This window comes from Moschus berezovskii, chromosome 6 (genome assembly GCF_049115385.1).
Source record: "Moschus berezovskii isolate FMDL1 chromosome 6, NW_MosBer_1.0, whole genome shotgun sequence".
In the NCBI taxonomy this organism is placed as follows: Eukaryota; Metazoa; Chordata; class Mammalia; order Artiodactyla; family Moschidae; genus Moschus; species Moschus berezovskii.
Genome location: NC_142465.1, coordinates 36,610,241 through 36,629,951, shown reverse-complemented (window position 1 = coordinate 36,629,951; position 19,711 = coordinate 36,610,241). Strand labels below are relative to the sequence as shown.

The following is a 19,711-nucleotide window of genomic DNA, read 5'->3' as shown; positions in this document are numbered from 1 at the left end:
AGGTGACAGGCAGTGGGGGGAGGCGTGGAGAGGAGGCTGGCCTCCAGCCATCCATTGGTTTAGGGCCTTCCCCATGCCCATGCCATGGAGCGGGAGTTTCAGGGAGGTGGAGACCTTAGTCAGGGGCTCTGGACTTACTGGCTGTCCCACCTACCACACACCCTCACCTGTGGACATCAGTGAGAAGTGAGAGCAGTGAGTAAGGGAAGGCCTGGGGGAGCCAGGGGCTCCTACACTCCGAGTTTCAGGCCTTCACGGCTACTGCTCTCTTATGGAATGGAAGGAAAAAATATCAAACACAGCTACTTTACCAAGCCTCAAAAAGGGGGTTCTAGATCCGTTCACCTATCTTACAGGAGTGCTGTATCAGTTGAGATTCAAACATATGTTACAAAAACCATTATATTCCATTCCAGCGTTGGTCATTAGTTTACAATTCTTCTCACAGATGTTTAAGAGGGGGAGGAAGCCTACTTTCAGGGGCACAGTGGAAGGCTGTGAAAACATTCTGAAGTGTAACATGTGGAAAGTGAGCCCTTCTCCCTGAGGTCACAAGGGAGCCAGCAGCATGACATCCTCACAGCCCAGGAGAGCCCGCAGTGCTGGTAGGGTTTCAGACCAGGCTCGATAAGCATCATTCATTGACTGCCAAGCCCAACCCCAAAATGTCACTTTTTTTTTTTTTGCCTCAAGATTTTTTCTTTGACCATTAAGAAAAGGAAACTTTTGTTTTCGCTACACTGAACTTTCCTTCTAATATCTATAGGAAAATATCTGAATGGGAAGACAGAGTAAGGGAGGAAGGAGGGAAAAGGGAAGGAGAGAGGGAGAAAGATAAAGAGGATTCATTCAAGACCTATCAGATGGAAAGATTTCATTATTACTCTCCAGAAAGAAACACTCTGCATTGTGAAGTATTTTCATGCAATGGGACTGTACCCATGGAGAGGGATCACTCATGGCATTAGTAATGAATTCTGTGCACACTAGGGCTTTCCTAGTCCCCCTCCAGGTAGCAGTCATCTATTAAAAGAAACTACCAGAGGATACACAGGAAGCTAAACCTGACCATGAATGAGTTCGGTTCATCAACCCCCTCCCCATCACCACCAGTGAGTATACATTTTTAAGTCACTTGTCAATGTTTAAAAGAATAGAGAGATTTCACTTTTGAAAAAAATCTGGGTGTCCAGCTTCCTATTTTAAAAAAGGGGGGGATATTTTGGCCACATTGTTCTGCAATTCCAGGCAACCTGCTGGCCTGAAGTGGGGTTGCCTCTCTAGACCAGGCTTGTGCCCTCCACTCCATCCCACCAGGGTTTGCACTTGCTGTTACCCACCTGGCCCTGAGATCCCTGGAACCAGCCCCCGGTGACAGACGAGCTCTATGGTCAGGGAGACAGTTGAGCAAAGAGGTTCTGGGAGGCACCCTGTGTGTTAGTCTCTCTGCTGCTGCTGCTGCTAAGCAGCTTCCGTCGTGTCCGACTCTGTGCGACCCCATAGACGGCAGCCCACCAGGCTCCCCCATCGCTGGGATTCTCCAGGCAAGAACACTGGAGTGGGTTGCCATTTCCTTCTCCAATGCATGAAAGTGAAAAGTGAAAGTGAAGTCGCTCAGTCGTGTCCGACTCTTAGCAACCCCATGGAGGCAGCCTACCAGGCTCCTCTGTCCATGGCATTTTCCAGCCAAGAGTACTGGAGTGGGGTGCCATTGCTTTCTCCGGTTAGTCTCTCAGTTGTGTCCAACTCTTTGCAAAGCTATGGACGGTAGCCCACCAAGTTCCTCTGTCCATGGAGTTCTCCAGACAAGAATACTGGAGAGGGTAGCCAATCACTTCTCCAGGGTGTCTTCCAGACCCAAGGGTCAAACCCCAGTGTCCTGCATTGCAGGCAGATTCTTTACCATCTAAGCCACCAGGGAAGCCCAGGCACCTTGCCTGGGTACAAACCCTGCCTTCCCTCCTTGCCAGCGGTGTGACCAGAGCCAATGACCTGGGCTCTCTAAGCTTCTGGTCCCTCACCTATCCAATGAGAAAAATAACAATGCCCACCTCATTTGTCTGTGAGGATTAAATGAGATGATGTGTGTAAAGTGCTCAGCACAGCACCTGGTGCATGGCTCCTTCTCAGTAAGTGTTAGTGTTTGTTATTATGCAAACTGTTCAATAACTGGAAGGATTCATCTCATGTTTTAGTCACATGAAGCAGCTGTCCTTCAACTGTCCTTTTCAGCTTAAGGGACCCAGTCTACCTACAAACATATTTCCACCCAATAAACTATTGAGCTTATCTGTGATGAGTCAGGTATCTTAGGTGTTGTGTGGAGTGATGACATCTCGGAGATGGGGTTCAGATCTGTTCTTGAGGGCTCACAGCACAATGTGGGGAACAGACAACTGAACAGTGATAGCCTCGTCCCCTCCCAGCCCTGCCCTACTACTGGGGAGCATGGCTTTCAAAGGAGAGCAGGAATGCATCTGACTCTTCTCTGTCTAGGCTCTTCACCCTCCCAGAGCCTAACTGAGAGACACTAAGGGGGAAATTAACTCCATTTCACCTCCACTTTCTCATTTACGAGTTCTTCCCTACATCCAGGTTAACACAATTCCATTTCAACAAAGACATTCAGATCTCAGATGGCGTTCATTACAATGGAATTTTACCTGAGGCAGCCCATCCCCCACTTCTTAACAGGGCACCCAAGAAGTTGGCGCGCTTGCCAGATAGGCTGGGCAGAAGTAACTTCCCGCCTCTGGCAGAAGTCCGGAAATTCAGAGTCTTTTGGAACAAAGAACTCTGCCCCGAAGGTGTTTTCCAGCATCCCCCTGGCCAGCCTGGATCTGTCCCATTCACCCTCCACTGGCACCCCTGCTGCCTCTTTCCAGCCCTCCTCAGACAGGAAGGGGAGGGAAGGGGAGGAGACAGAGGAGTCTGAGCTCCCTCCGGCTTGGGGAGACAGGACCCTGTGCAGGAAAGGCCGTGGGCAGGGGAAGAACGACCACACGTCAGGTCTTAGAAAGACCTGAATTTAAGTTCTAGCTCTGACTTGGAAGTCTGATGGTTTGGGGCAAGAAATTTAGCCCCTTAACTTCCTGGAACTCAGTTTCCTCATCTGTATAGTGGGGATAGCAATATTACCTACCTCATAGGATTATTGAGGTGCATACATGAGAAGATGTGTGAAAGACGTTTAACCCAGTGCCTGGAACATATAAAGTTATAGTAACCTTTTGGTTTATTATGATTATCAGCTTTTATATAATATGTTCGACTCAAAGGGTCAAAGGTTGGTGTAGAGAGACATTTGGGGAGAGTTGGGGGTGGGGGTGGCTGCCTAGGCCTGGTGACCAAGATGAGGCCCAGAGCACAGGCGCCCGCCTGCCCGTGAAACTGACAGGCACAGACTAGATGGGTAATTACAGGATTGTGGGCTGGGGTGGCCCATGCAACTGCCCAACCAGCCCCATTCTTTTGTTCCGTGGGTGGCTAGGTGGGTGGGCAGCTGGCTATTTATATAGCTGCCAGGACACTGAGTACATCTAATACCATTTAAACCAGCACCCATCCTCCCCCAGGCGAAATATTCAACCCTTGGAAGGGGAAGGGGTTCTCTGTGGGCATTCTGCTCCTTTCCACACGGCACTGCCTCTGCTCTCTTCAATTAATCTTCCAGATACTCCCTGCTCTCCAATCGGACAAGTTAGAGAGTCAAAGAACAAGGCCAGACTCTGAACAGTTGGTCAGTGGAGACTATGAACTTCAACTCACTTCACTTGGAGTCTTTAAATGATCAAGATGCCTGCTGCTGCTGCTGTTGCTGCTAAGTCGCTTCAGTCGTGTCCGACTCTGTGAGACACCATAGACGGCAGCCCACCAGGCTCCCCGTCCCTGGGATTCTCCAGGCAAGAACACTGGAGTGGGTTGCCATTTCCTTCTCCAATGTGTGAAAGTGAAAAGTGAAAGTGAAGTCGCTCAGTTGTGTCCGACTCTTAGCGACCCCATGGACTGCAGCCTACCAGGCTCCTCCGCCCATGGGATTTTCCAGGCAAGAGGAATGGAGTGGGGTGCCATCGCCTTCTTCATCAAGAAGCCTGCTGCTGCTGCTGCTAAGTCACTTGAGTTGTGTCCGACTCTGTGCGACCCCATAGACGGCAGCCCACCAGGCCTGAGACACTCGTAAATCCCACCACTGTTCCCAGCCCCATGTGCTCTGCTTAGCTAGCACACACACGATTCTGATACTTCCATGTCTTGTTCTTAAAATCAGTGCTCAGGGAAATATCCATCCCTCCCAATCCATTTGGCAGGAAGGCAATTCAGGAAGTATTAACTTAGCATGTGGTATGTTCTCAGCCCCAATATCAGCCTTTGGTTGAAGTGAACAAAACCCCAAGTGGTAGGGAGGATGTGAAGCAGCTGGATCTATCCCCCACTGTTGGTGGAAGCCCAGTGAGAAAGGGCTTCAGCTGCACCTGGGGACCCTACACGGGGCTCTCAGAGTCAGGCTGTGGCATTTACAGGACCACCTGTGCACAACACATCAAAGCACATGCATAAAGCCAGAAACCAGGTCCTTAGGTTGAAAATTATACAATTACTACAGCTGAAAGGGACTTTGGAAGCTCACCTAGTGTAACTTCTTCCTTTTAGAAATGAAGATTATATCAAGTGTTAAAAAGGTTGGAGAACAATAGGAACTTTTATCTACTACTTAAAGGAGTGTTTTTGGTACAACCATTGTGGAAGACAGCTGGTTCTATAGAGTAATGCCAAACATGGAATGCCATGTGCCCTAGAGAAATGCCTACACACGCACCAGAAGACAACCATAGCATATTCCCAGCAGTATTAGCTGATCATAATAGCCCCAAACTGGAAAGAGCCCAAATGCTCATCAACAAGAGGAAAGATACAAACTGCAGCATATTCTTAACGGAATACGACTCTGTGGTGAAAACATATAAAGCATATCTGTGTGCTTCGACATGGATGAATCTCAGAAATTGAGACCAAGTGAAAAAAGTGCATCGCAGATAACACACATGTACGTGAGCTCAAAAGACGTAAAGCTGAACAATACACTGTTCGAAAAACAGAGACGATGACTTTCAAAGCAAAGCAAGGACCCACTAATTAAAATTCATATTAGTTTTGCTGTGGGGTAGAGTGAGGAGGGAGATGTAAAAGGGAAGAGGAGAGCGGGTTTTAAAAGGTTTTGAAATTGTTCCACTTCCAACCTGGGTGGTAGGCACCACATATAGTACACTACTTTTAATCTATGCATAGGACTACTCGCACTCTCGTGTATATGATACATTTAGCTAAAAAAATAAGACTCTGAGCCCCACAGACGCTAAGCAACTTTTCCAAGCTCATCAGCTAAGAAATGACAGAAAGAAAAATCAAATTACTCAGTCTGAGTCTAGCCATTCCTGGATTCTAAAATGTCCTCTCACAATGATGAGTTTCTGGTCTAGTAAATTTAAAGTAATTGCAAGAGTCTTTTTGCACTGTTAAATCCCCAGTGTCTTGCATAGCGCCTGGCACATGGTAGGTAAACCTCAGCACATATCTACTGCGTGTCTGCACACAGTCTCTCGTCCAGGGCTTACTCTGTGCCAAGTGCTTGGCTTGTATCATCTGTAATCCTCACACGACTCTGCAAGGGAGTTACTCTCCTTCCAGTCTACAGAAAAGGAAACTGCGATTCAGAGAGACCAAGAAACATACCCAAGGTCACGAGCTACAAAGTGACAAGGCCAGAATTTAAACCCAAGTGTGTCTAACTCAAATCCAGTGTTTCTCCTGTCCTATAAGTTTGCTAATAACACTACCTGAGATTTCATTCATTTACCAAGAAACTCTGAGAATCCCACTGAAGGACAGGTTGAGTGTTTCCTACTGTCTCCAGGCTCTGGTGCCTGCAGTGGTTTGCACAGCCAGGCCCAACACCGCCACACAGTGTAGAGCAGTGCCTGCGTGCGTGCTAAGTCGTTTCAGTCGCGTCTGAGTCTTTGTGACCCTATGAACTGTAGCCCTCCAGATACCTCTGTCCATGGGATTCTCCAAACAAGAATACTGGAGCGGGTTGCCATGCCCTCCTCCAGGTGATCTTCCCTGCCCAGGGATTGAACCTGAGGTTCTAACAGCTCCTGCATTGACAGGAGGGTTCTTTACCACAAGTGCCACCTGGGAAGCCCATAGAATGGTAATCATGGGTATGGGGCAGGTTTCTGCATCTTTACTTTAAAGCTTGGTTTTCCATATACATGCGGGAGAGAATACAGTAAGTCCCCTACATATGAACCTTCAGGTTGTGAACTGTCAAAGATCAGCCCGTGTATTCGCATATCCAGTCATATCAGGCTCGACTGGAGTTGCAGCTTGCCCTCCGTCTCCTATTGTTGATGACCCCTCAGCTCTGCCGTCTCCCACCTCCTCTCCCTCCTCTAGTTGGCAACTCTTCTTGCCCGTTCACTCGATGCCAGTCCCTGTATGCCAGCAAGCCGTTGTACCGGACTACTGTACTTTTCAAAGTATTGCACTGTAAGATTGAAAAGGTTTTCTTTATATTTTGTATTTGTTTGTTTTTTATATATTATTTGTGTGAAAAGTATTGTAAACCTATTACAGTACAGTGCAATATAGCTGATTGTTGTTAGTTGGGTACCTCGGCAAACTTTGTTGGGCTTACAAACAAATTGGACTTAATGTGCTCTCAGAACAGAATTCACTGGCATGTAGGGGGCTTACTGTATTAGTAACTTAATTCAAAGAAAAGCTAGAAAAGCTGGGAAGATGAAAGGAGACAAGGAGAGTAATCAGCACAGTGTCTGGCAGAGGCTGTCAGACGAGGCTGGAATCCGATTCTCTTTCCACGTGTGTAGGTTCAGGAGTGTTCCCTAAGGGATAGGCAAGAGAGGAAGAGGTCAACACAGTGAGACTAGCTCCCAGTTGACTGATGGGACAATGACCTCTTCTTCCTGGGTAGACTTAGCACTTAGACGGTCATCAATAAAGTGACTTGTTTGAAATTGAGTTTATTTGCCTTCCAGACCATCCAAGTCTTGTTTTATCCATGCAATCTCTCCACATGGGTTCTTGTCTGCTGTTTTTTACACAAGTAAGAAACCCAAGAAAGTGGGACAGGCACCAAGGTCTGAGGGTCTAGCAGAGGGGGACTTCTGAGAGACCATAGTCCCCAGAGTAACCATTGGGTAGACTGAACTCACTCCCAGGTCAGCTCCTTCAAATTGGTGTGTAAATCCAAACCTGCCACTCAGGAACATTTCTGCAGGCCTACATATGATGTGTGAGGCAGGCCCCAAACGCCTGTGGCCGCCTGCTGAGAACAGAGGTGTCCGGTTGCCCAAGGCTAAGACAGATCCAGTGTGGGTCCTGACTCTCCCACTCACCAGCTGTGTCACCTTGGCTCAACCTCCCTGAGCCTTGTCTCCCATCTGTAAATGGAACCTGGTTGTGGTTCCCATGTCACAGGCTCTGGCAGGTCCAGAAGGCCATGCCCCACCTGGTACCGTGGAGCTGAGCATGCGGTGAGTCGCTATTCCTGGAGCTACAGCCTCAGTGCCAGCAGGTGGCACACACTGAGCGTCTCACTAGCAGAGCTCGGGGCCTCGTGGGTGCCCCACAGGGCCTGAAAAGTCACACCTGTCCTCAGAAGGCCAGTGAGAGAAGCAGCTTCCCAGGGTGCTGCCCACACTCCACTTTCCCGCCAGTGTGGCTGCCAACGCCCTGCTCAGGACCAGGGCTCTCCCCTGTGTAGAATGGGGACTTTGTGTGGCATCTGGTTCTGGGAACACTGTTTGGTCTATTCCTTGGCACGGGACCTGCCCAGCAGGTTTGCAAAGGCATGACACATGCTCAGACTCCTCGAGAGTCTGCTATTTCTGCCTCTGGCTCCTGCTATGTACCCACCAGCCTGCCACCCCTGCCACCCCAGAAGGTCTCTCCTCTCCCCTCCCCAAAAGTTGTTTCAAAGAGTAAGACTTCCCAAGAGGTCTTCACCTGCCCTTCGCATTTGCCAATGATGAGGATGACGTCCTTCCTGCCACAGTAGACAGTCATCAAGGAGGCTCCACCCCACATCCCCGTCACTCTCAGGCTGAACCTCTGGGGATTCTCCAGGGAACCCACCCTGAACATCTGGATCGCAAGGACACAGGACTCAGAAGGGAAGGCGGTTTCTCTTCCACATGTCACCATGTCAGGATGCAGTGGCTGCCACCAACGCTTTTTAGTCTGGGTTGAGCAAGAACAGTCTGTCCCCACCCTGGACCATTTCCCCAATAGTCAGACCTGCTGAGAGTCAAACTCCAGCGTCCAGGGGACCTGACTCCAACTCCTGCTCTGTGGTTTCTCTCGGCTCCTATCTCCACTTTGCTTACTATATCCTGGGAACCTGTTTACAAGTGACCTGTGCCCTGTATCCACATGGGCAAAGTTTGACTACCCTTCCCTTTCTGGTTGTCTGCCCTTGTTAATGTTGAGCTTTCCTGCCAGGTGGCATGGCCCCTGGAGGTCTGGGAAGATGCATGGACAGAATGAAGAGGCTGCAGACTTGGGGGAAGAGGAAAGAGGAAGCGTGAGGTGGGTCTTGTCTCCAGGATAAATCCCAGTTCCCCCACGGGCACCTGAAGGGGAGTTGGCAGGCCTTCCTGTCCCGGTCTGAGGTAGGGGTGGGGCAGGGAAACCAAAGGTGAGGCCAGTCACAAGTCAAGGGTGTAGGAAAGTCATGGGGAAGGGAAAGGGAGTGAATGGTAGGCTAGTCCTGGGAGAGGGGAGCGAGGAACAGTGCCACTCTGAGGGAAAGACTGCGCTTGGCGCTAAGGCCACATTACAGGTTACCCCCAACTTCCCTTCACATTAAGCACCACCCCCATCTTCTCCTCATTAAACCCACACTCACCTGTCTTTCCTTCAACACCGTGACCTCCACTGGGTCTGTGGTGGGGTTCGTTAGAATGCCTTAATGTTCCAATTTGTCCTGAACGACTTGGGTTTTTGTCTATTGTCCTGACAGAACTATTCATCTCACCTCTTTCGCTCCCAGTTTGGGCAAAAAATTATACAGTCACTCTCTCTAGAACATCCAAGAGGGGACTGACACAGAAGGTCAATGGGGAATCAGAGCAAAGTGTAACTAGAAGGATCAAGACCATACTGGTCCCAAGCGACAGCCTGGCTGGTTTCCACCCAGCTGGATCCCCCGAGAACAGGACAGTAGTGGAGGGAGAGTCCAGGACCCTCTGCCCAGCCTGGGCTCAGACCGTCTAGAGGGAGGAGGCCGAGTCTGGTGGGTTCTGCTCCCTGTCGTCCCTCAGAGGACCTAGTACCATGCTGGGCATACAAGAAGCTCTGAAGCAAATCTTATCATTTGCTTACTTGTCTTTTCCTGCATCCAAAACACACATGAAAGAAAAGTGAAAGTGTTAGTCACTCAGTCATGTCTGACTCTTTGCAATCTCATGGACTGTAGCTCGCCGGGTTCCTCTGTCCATGGGATTTCCCAGACAAGAATATTGGAGTGGGTAGTCATTTCCTCCTCCAGGGGACCTTCCCAACCCAGGGATTGAAGCTGGGTCTCCTGCATTACAGGTGGTTTCTTTACCATCTGAGTCACCAGGGAAACCCACATAAACAGTGACAAATGGAAAGCTGGAGCTCCTATAGCTCATCCTGTTAGCAACACACTGGAGAGCCATCCCAGCTCAGACCTCCAGGTGATCATGACTCTGGCTCTCTGGCCACTGGAACCCACATGCTGGACGTAGGCACCGGCCGGTTTCTAGTAGAGAAACTCTGGTTCTCAGGCAGGATGGCCACTGCCTTCTCAGGATGTGGGGTAAAGAAATGAACAACTGCAAGTCCTTGTCCTGCCTTGGTCTGGCCCTTGAGGACCCAGGCTTTCCTCTAAAGGTGGAAGGCACTGGCATTGGCACTGGCTATCTGCTCTGGGAGTAGAGAGTGGGAGTCCAAGAAGACCTCTTGGTGTTTCCTCTGGGACTCAGTCTCCAAAGGAGATTAATTCTGAGGTCAAATAGGGAAAGAAGACTGAGAAATCACAAACACAAGTAATCACGGCACCTCACACAGCATCAGGCTTCCTGCAATATTTATTCGAATAAAGTGACAGCCTTGGCCGAAGAGCTGTGAGGGGTCAGAAAAACTTCCTAACCCTCTTATTCCCCTTCTTCCTTCTCCCTCTCTCTTCTTCTCTTATGCCTTTTCTCTTTCCTCCTTTCTTATCCATTACCCTGGAAAGGGTCCAAGTCGCGGTTGATGAGGGACAGCCAAACTGAAGCCATGGGACCCAGCCAGAGCACACACTGTGAATTCCCCAGCTTTCTGCAGTTTGAGTCAGCCCCACGGCCTGGCTGTGGATTCTCCTCAGATGGGTCCAGAGAGGCTACTGAGGTGGTGGTGGGGGGAATGAGCTCTGGGGCTCCTACTTCTGCCCAAGGATCTGAAGCACCCAAAACAAAAGTCAGAGAGAAATGTGAAGTCTTAGTAACAACCTCCTGGTCTGACACCATTTCAGAAGGACCTACAATCTCCTCCAGCACTTTGAAAAGGATGCGATGGGGAAGGTCTCCCCTAAACATGACACTCTTGGTTTATAGAGTTGAGGCTCCAGGGTCCAGATAATCCATTTCCACTTCAGCAAATCACCCCTATTTCCCAGCCTAACTTAAAACCTTTGCCAACACCATATCTTCTCTCTTCCCAGAATCTTCCCTGATTTCTTGTGCATAGCCATCCCACTAAGACACTGGCAGCTAACGAGATCACTAGGCAAACATGGAATGAGGGACTGGAAAAGTCTGCAGTGCTGGGATGCACCTCTTGATCCGAGGAGAATAAGAGATGTGGATTTACCACAAAGCCACAGTCCCTTCACTGTCAACCCATTCTGGAGTCATACCATAGCCCATCCTATAATCACTGCTGTGCTGTGTCCCCTTCAGGAGTGGACACCACCAGCTTCCAGCAGGGAGCTAGTGCAGAGCTGAACTCTGCCCAGGAGAGCTTTTGCAATGCTCAGAAAATGCCTGCCCAACTGCTTGCCTGGGCTCTGGCCCCTCTGGCTGCAACTGAGCCCAGACAGGAGGCTGGCTGACTCACTCACCACACAGAGGAGGAAGAGGAGGAGGACAAGATGCAGGAAGGGCCTGGGCTCGCAGACCCAGGGCTCTCCCAGCCCAGGCAGCCTGGGTCTCCGTCTCAGTGGCCCATGGTGGGGAGGGGACAGTGTCCAACTGCTCCCTGGAGACCATATGATGTTCCCTCCAACATACTTCCCCTGAAACCCTCTCCACCCACCACCCACAGATGTGGCTTCTCACTCTTCCAGTAGAAACTACTCCTTGAGCCCCCTCCTCAGTTAGACGCTTGTCTCCCAGGTTCATCTGGACATCTATGAAAGGGCTTTCTTGAAAAAGTAAGTCCAGTGCGCTAGGGTCAACCAGGTCTAAAATAATCGGTAGGTTGTTTTTTTTTTTAAGTCAAGGAAAAAAGAAAAAACTCCACTTAAAAGATCCAACTCCATCATTGCAGGTGACCATACACGGGCCCTACAAGATAACAATGCTACACACACCCCACCCCCAGAAGATCTCAGCACCTCTGAGAGCCAATCCTTCGCTGTCTTATTCCTCCCTGCTCACGCCAAGGCGCCCAGACCCGGGAAGGACGCAGACGCTTCTTATTGCTCAAGTGTGGAGCACCCTGCCGGAGCAGCTTTTCTACGTTCGGTTGTTTGAGCCCCGAGGAGCTCGCCGCTCCCCGTGCCAGCCTGGCACGAGCTTCAGGTCTTTCTCAGACCTCAGGATCCCCTCAGTGCCCCAGCCTCATGGCACGACAGCCCAGTTCTCAGTCGCCAAATTTGTCCAGACTCTAGTGCTTGTTCCGGGGCACTGAGGTCCGGAACTCCCGAAGCCCCCAACCCTGCGCCGCCTAATCCCGATCCTGGGACCCTCCGCCCCGCCGCTCCCGGGTGCGCACCTGGTCCTGCGGGTGGGCACGCTGCTCCGCGCTCCCGGCGCCCGGGGCTCCGCGGCTGCCTTTTGACAAGCGGAGACGACCCAGCACCTGGCCCCGCCCCCCGCATGCCCCGCCCCCGGCCGGCCCCGCCCCGGCCCCACCCACAGGTCCGGTCTTCACTTGCCAAGCGCTGCAACCGCGCTGCAACCATCTTGACTTGGAATCAACCACCGCACTCTCTCCTGGAAGACTGCCCAGTATAGACTGTCCAGGACTGCCGTCCATGGGCCCAGGCAAGCTCTGCCCTCCGTGAGCGAGAGCTTTCGATGGTTATACGTGTGCAGATCCACGAGTCTGCCTGCGATAATCCGTGATGCTTCCCCTCTCCTCCCGTTGTCCGTGGTTCTACCCAACTCTCCGCGGACGCCTCCTCCAGGTGCGTCACCCCCACCTGGGATGACCCGGCCAGGACGTCTCCGTCGTCTGCAGGTTTCGGGATAGGGGGCGGGGGCGCCTGCAGCCGGCACGAGCGGTTCTCCCGACGCTCTAGGGGGATCTTGGGGGCCAGCCGCCTTCGCGCTACTCCAGCTGAGCGCCAGGGAGCTCAGCCCGATCCCATACACTAAAAGAGCGCAGGAAAACGGGGCCAAAGTCGAGTCTGGAGTTGCACTGTCATCCCTACTCGATGTCCCCTCGGGCGCGACCACGGCTGACCACGTACTTGGCCCGTCGCGAAAGTCATCCAGGCAAGCTGAGTCTCAGCTTCCCTGGGCCCTGGTCCCCAACACCACCCACCCAACCATGCCATGCGACCTTGGTGTGAAGAGATGGAAGGAGGTGAAAAGTACATCTGAGACCTGGAATTGTAGGTGGATGCGGAAAATTCGCTGTAGAAAATGCGAATGGCTATGTGCAGGGACGGGGGAGCCTGGTTGGCTGCCGTCTATGGGGTCGCACAGAGTCGGACACGGTTGAAGTGACTTAGCAGCAGCAACAGCATGTGCTAGGCACCGCTGTGGATGCTAGAGGAGAGCCGAAAAGGATGTGGTTCCCTCCTTAGAGCTCACTGTCCAGTGGGAGAAAGTATAAATAGTAATTACAAACTAATGTTCTATAATAGAGATGCCCAGGAAGTCATCCACCAGATGGTACTCCTCTTTAGGCAGGGAAGATGTTGCCATTCACCTTTTATAGAGAAGGAAACCATGGCTCAGAGGGACAAGCTGAACAGGTGGCACGTTGAGGTACAGAGAGGTTAAGTGATTTGCCCACCATTACACAGCTATGCAATGAGGGGCAGTTCTAAAGCCCAATAAGTCTGTCGCTGCGGTGGCCTCATCCATTTCTGAAACAGTTATGCTAGGCTATAGGATAACCCGGCCCTCTCAAACTCTCAGTAACTGGATCAAGAAAAAGGGACCAAGGCTAAAAAGAAAAAGGAACTTTTAAATAGTCAAGTTTGTTAAGCACTGAAACAATTCATTAAGAGAATATCATTGACACTTTCTCTCTGGAAAGGTTTTAAAATATAGAGGAAACACAGATTGATTGACCTTGGGAATGGGCTATCCATTCTGAGAAAACGGATGAAAGGAAGTGCCCCTTGGAAGATTCTGCCAGCCTGATGGATGGATTCCCTGCTTGTAATGAAAGCAAAAGAAAGGATCCCCTTACTCAGAGCACCATGGGAAAGTTAGCAGCTATTCTCATGGGCAAGAGAGTTTAAGAGGAAACCTCTAACAACCAGTGCCTTGAAACACCCTCAGGAAGTTCCGTGAACCTCTGGAAGAAGTTGATCACTCAGAAGTCACTTTGTAGTGCTTATTTGGCCAGACAGGTGAACCTGGCATCTTGAAAATAAACCTTATCAAAAAGTGGTAGAAGCTGAGTACTAAGTGTTCCATAGTAATTGATCCTGTCTTTTCACAGCTTTTCATTTGATCTTCATCATGACATTCTGAGTCAGACAGGCTGGAAAATACTCTCCCCGTGGTACAACTGATGTGCAGAGTCATCCGAGCTCTTCCAGCTAAGGAGTGACAGAACCACTTGAACTCAAATCTCTCTGTACTTTTCATGGTTCCATGCTGCCTCTCAAAAAAAAAAAAAAAAATGTCTATAGGCTTTTCATCTATTGGATCACAAACTAGATAACCCAGGCTTGGAGAACTCAGAGGTTCTGAGTTTGGCAGGATTAGCCATGTGATCACACTCCCCAGCACATGTACTCATTAGTCTGTGTGTATGCACACTTGTGTTAGACTCTTTGTGACCCTATCAACTGTAGCCCACCAGGCTTCTCTGTCCATGGAATTTTCCAGGCAAGAATACTGGAATGGGTTACCATTTCCTACCCCAGGGGATCTTCCCAACCCAGGGGTTGAACCCATGTCTCTTTCGTCTCCTTCATTGGCAGGCAGATTCTTTACCACTGCACCACCTGGGGAAGTCGCACTCATTAGCCCCATCCCTAACCAATTTATTTTTATCATCCCCCAATACAGGAACTGCCCCCTCTCATCTGTCCCTCCAGGCCCTACCCTCTTCCAGACTGCTCTCCAGGTAAAAATGTGCCCTTTGAGCCCTCTCTGGAGCACTCCAATCTAGCTGTTTGCTTTTCCCTTTTTTAGGGCCCTTTTCTCTTCTTAAATTTTTTTATGGTTATGGGTATGGTGGGAATGAAGGAAAGACACTCACTCAGAAAACTCTGGGGCTTCCCTGGTGGCTCAGATGGTAAAGAATCTGCCTGCTATGCAGGAGACCTGAGTTCTATCCCTGAGTCGGGCAGATCCCCTGGAGAAGGGAATGGCTGCCTACTGCAGTATTCTTGCCTGGAGAATTCCTGGTGGTCTGCAGTCCAAGGGGTTGCAAAGGGTCGGACACAACTGAGCAACTAACACTTTTCACTTTCAGCAAACTCCATAACATCAGAGAGACACAGAGTTATGGATTCATAAAAACAAAAGCTATCAGGTCATCCCAGTTAGTTCTCTTGTTTTATAGATTAAAAAAAAATAAGTCCATAAAGGTGAACTTATTTATCTTTTCTAAGCTATGTTAGGGTTGTTCTCTCTGTTTATGTTCCAGATGGTGAAAATGGAATGAATAAATGAAAGAAACTGTAAGCAGTAAAAGCAACCCAAACAAAAGGGTCTTCCCGGGATAGTTTTATCAAATTTTTAACTGCAACTCATAGTAAGAAATAATTTTTGTCATGGCTCAGTATACCCATGCAGATACACATTTTATAAAACAAGAAATGCCCTGCAATGTTTTCAGTTATTTTCCCCTTCCTTCCTTCCCCCCTCCCTTTCTTCCTTTTATCTTTATTTTTGGGACCCACCAAATTGATTTCACAATCCACAGTGGGTTGTAACCTAAAGTTTGAAAAATCCACTCTATTGTAAGAGCCCTTTATTTAGAACCCTCAACATGAGATTACCAGAAAGGCCTTTGAGAGCCCAGCCTGGCTTGCACAGGGCACTCTCAGAATCCCATGAGGGGTCTAAGGCTTTGGAGAATTCTACATCCAAGGCCACATTGCCAGGGTTAAGTCATTGAGGAAGCGTGTGTCCACCCAATGTTTGCCTTTGTGGCCTTAACTCAGCTGTTATCCTACCAAGATCCTGCACTTTCCAGCTTTGGGGGGTTTCTTTCAGCCTCATGAATTTTTATGGCATGTCAGGAATCCTGACTTCCCCAGAACAGGATAGTGGTGGAGGTGTTACATGCAAGGCCACACAAAGTGAGTGTCCACAGACTTGGCTTGCCCTAGACAGAGTAGCTCATCACTGTTGATTCAATCCAAATCCGTCTGGCCCCAGGGCTCCATTCCCAGTAGCCCAGCTCATGTCTCCATCCTTGGGGCTGTTGGCACTTGACTTTCTCACCTGCCCCCATATCCTTGAGCCCTAGGCTGCCAGCCTGCTGGCCCGCACATGGCGTCTGCTGGCACAGTGAAGTGGAGCCTGGGGGCCGGACGAAGGAAGGTGGAGACTCCCACCTGCATCTCCCAGCAGAGGCAGTTCCAGAGCTCTCCTAGGCTCCCAGGTATTTGCTGGGCTCCCATCCAAACCCCACCAGACAATGATGACTCTTCAAGCCCCCATCCCAACTGTGGAGACCAGTGGAATAAACAAGAGGCTCAAGTTCTTTCCCACCTACAAGGGCCTGTGGCTGTCAGTTTTGCAGCAACTATGATCACTGTAGCAGGAAATGAAGTGACCCTATCCCGTAGCCCTTGGGGAAATTCTTATTTAGCTCTTCCAGGAAGATGTATTTTGGAAAGCCTGTGAGGCCGGTGGGTGGAAAGGCTCTACAGCATGGAAGTAGATGTCCTGGGAGCAGGTAAGAATGCCCTTAGCGTCACATCACTGCTGAAGAGGTCAGTAGGGAAAGGCTGACTGTTTTCCAAAGAAGCCCCCTCTACCCAGAGGAACGTCTCCACGGAAAGTGATTATGCAATGATCTCCTTTTCTTCATACCAGTGAGCAGAAGCCTCACAAGCCCCATCCTGGGCATGCCTGCTTCTTTCTCCAGAGGAACAGGAAGGACATTCCGTAAGTCACACAGGAATGCATTAAACAACTCTTCCCTGGGGCCTCGACTCCAGAAAGATGTGGCTGTTGACAGCTCTTTTCATTTTCCTTTGGCCTCTGGCCTGGGACAAACACCACAGAGCATGGACACCCCCTCTTTGTATTTGCCTCATTGCCCTATGTCATTAAAGATGTTGATGTTGTTAAGACATTGTTGACTGGTGTTTCTGATGTTCCTCTCCACTTCCACCAGGGATCACTCTGGACTAAATGGTAGTGATGGTCTGCTGCTTTGGATCATTTACATATCCTGCAGCCAAGAAGTGGTCTCTAAACATTTCTGAGTGTGAAACCTTCTTGAGAGTCCCTTGGATGGCAAGGCGATCAAACCAGTCAATCCTAAAGGAAATCAGTCCTGAATATTCATTGGAAGGACTGATGCTGAAGCTGAAGCTTCATTACTTTGGCCACCTGATTCAAAGAGCTGACTCACTAGAAAAGACCCTGATGCTGGGAAAGACTGAGGGCAAGAGGAAAAAGGGAGTGGCAGAAGATGAGATGGTTGGAAACATCATTGACTCAGTGGACATGAGTTTGAGCAAACCCTGGGAGATAGTGAAGGACAGGGAAGCCTGGGGTGCTGCAGCTCATAAGATCAACTGAACAACAACAATTGGCAAAAAATATGAATATGTGAATATGAGGCTTCCCAATATGACTTTCTTCCCAGTCCAACTCTCACATCCATATATGACCACGGGAAAAACCATAGCCTTGACTAGATGGACCTTGGTTGGCAAAGTAATGTCTCTGCTTTTTAATATACTATCTAGGTTAGTCATAACTTTCCTTCCAAAGAGTAAGCGTCTTTTAATTTCATGGCTGCAATCAGCATCTGCAGTGATTTTGGAGCCCAAAAAAATAAAGTCTGACACTGTTTCCACTGTTTTTCCATCTATTTCCCATGAAGTGATGGGACCAGATGCCATGATCTTTGTTTTCTGAATGTTGAGCTTCAAGCCAACCTTTTCACTCTCCTCTTTCACTTTCATCAAGAGGCTTTTGAGTTCCTCTTCACTTTCTGCCATAAGGGTGGTGTCATCTGCATATCTGAGGTTATTGATATTTCTCCCAGCAATCTTGATTCCAGCTTGTGCTTCTTCCAGCCCAGCGTGGTCGCGGAGAGTCGGACACGACTGAGTGACTGAACTGAACTGAACTGAACTGAATATGACTTTAAAAGTTCAATCATTAGCTCATATTTCAAGTCAAACTATACAGTTGGGGTGAGATTCATCATCAACATTAATGAATGTAAATTCATATTGCAAATGATGGTCTTAATATTTTTTATTGACTTTCCTAATACTCCTTTGCACTCAGATACCTCACCCAACATACCTGACATGGGACCATCTGATAAGAGGACCAACTGAGGGTATGGTGTCAATCTGTATGTTAAACATACTAACAGTTTAATTTTTTTCTTCTTTTTTTTTGGCCACACAGCATGTGGGATCTTAGTTCCCAGATCAGGGATTGAATCTACACCTTCTGCAGTGAACCTTGGGACTACCAGGGTAGTCCCACTACTACTTAGTTTTTTAAAAATAAAAAAGCAAATGAGAGGCTTCCCTGGTGGCTCTGGTAAAGAATCTGCCTGCCAATGTAGGAGACATGAGTTTGATCCCTGATCTGGAAAGATCTCACATGCCGCAGAACAAATAAGCCTGTGCGCCCCAACTCTTGAGCCTGTGCTCTAGAGCCCAAGAGCCACAGCTACTGAAGCCTGAGTGCCTTAGAGCCTGTGCTCCGCAACAAGAGAAGCCCACACACCACAATTAGAGAGTAGCCCCCACTTGGCGTACATGAAGACCCAGCACAGCCAAAAATAAGTAAATAAAGTTAAAAAGAAAAAAATGAAAAAGGAAGGCTTTGATATCATCCTCCTGTACCCAGTGGATCATGTACCATACCTTCCCTTGGAGATTTGTGCTCTAGAGGACACAGAAGCAGGATTTAGATCCAGAGAGTTCAGCAAGTTAGGTGACCCATTCAAGTTTACAACTGGTGAATTGCAAAGCAGAGACTAGAAGCCAAGTCTACTTCCTTGAAATCCAGGTCTTGCTCTTTCCACCACCATTTGCCTCGGCTTTGTGGAGAAATGGAAGCACATTGTGTGTGTGAGAATCTTTTGAAGGTTAGAAACTAAATACTTTGATCTGATTGGCTTATTTAAGCAGAGCCTGAGGCAGGATCCAGGTGGAATTCACTGTGGTGTGTTTGGGACCACAGCTGTTAATAGTCTGATGCCACAGGTCTTCAACCAGATTAAACCAGAGAGGCAAACAGGACAGGTTCTCCCGGCAGTGGCTACCAGCAGGAAAGGGTGTGGTGGCCACTTGTGGGTAACACGGAGTAGGAGGGTAGCCCTTAAATTCCTAGCTTGGCCACCACCAACAGCCTTCCTTCAACCCACATTCTCTAGAAGTGTTCCTCTGTTGGGGTTTCTGGGAGGGAGGAGTTGCCTGACCTCTGAGTGCCAGCTGCCAAGCCCAGAAAGAATGTGGCGAAGAGAATCAAACCATCAGGGATTTCTATCTCTTTACCCTTTAACCCTCCTCCTCCCCACTCATCCTCTGTCCAGACAAGTCAGTTACTCCTGTCTAGGTCTTTCTTTTCTGTTTTCTGTCCTCCCTCTGCTCCCCAGGTTACTTCACATCCTCTGTACCATAGTCATCACCAGGCTCCTCATCTGTCAAGTGATGGAGAATTTGAGGGCCATCAAGGGCTGATGGTCAAGGAATCTATGACTTAGACCTGCCTAGAAAGGAGAATATCATCCCAGTTGCCAACACTCCCCCACATTCTCCCTGCCTTTCCTTCCAGTGAAACCTAAAACATGGGTGAGCATAGATCAAGAGAGAACATTCAGGGAAGTAGTTCAGGTGCCCAGGCATGAAAACACCAGCTGTTGTCTCCTCACAAGGTTGGGATGGAGATGCTGAGCAGGATGCTGGACACAGAAAAAATAAACTACAGCAACTGAGTCTTTGTTCTATGTCCTTGAAGTAATCTTAGTACCCCAGTTCCCTGTTCTCTTCTCTTCCCAAGAACCTTATGCTTGATCTTGACAAGAATTAGAAATGAATTCCAAAAGCAAAATGTCAAAA

The 19,711-nt window shown here is 49.1% G+C and overlaps 1 protein-coding gene across 1 annotated transcript in view; it reads right to left on the bottom strand.

Moving 5' to 3' along the window:
• Positions 1-12,119, bottom strand: part of VDR (vitamin D receptor) — a 58,144-nt gene extending 46,025 nt beyond the window's left edge. Inside the window, exon 1 of the mRNA XM_055395695.2 lies at positions 12,022-12,119. The gene's annotated coding sequence lies outside the window, so the exon portion shown is untranslated. The remainder of the gene's footprint in view (positions 1-12,021) is intronic.
• Between the last annotated feature and the right edge of the window lie 7,592 nt (positions 12,120-19,711).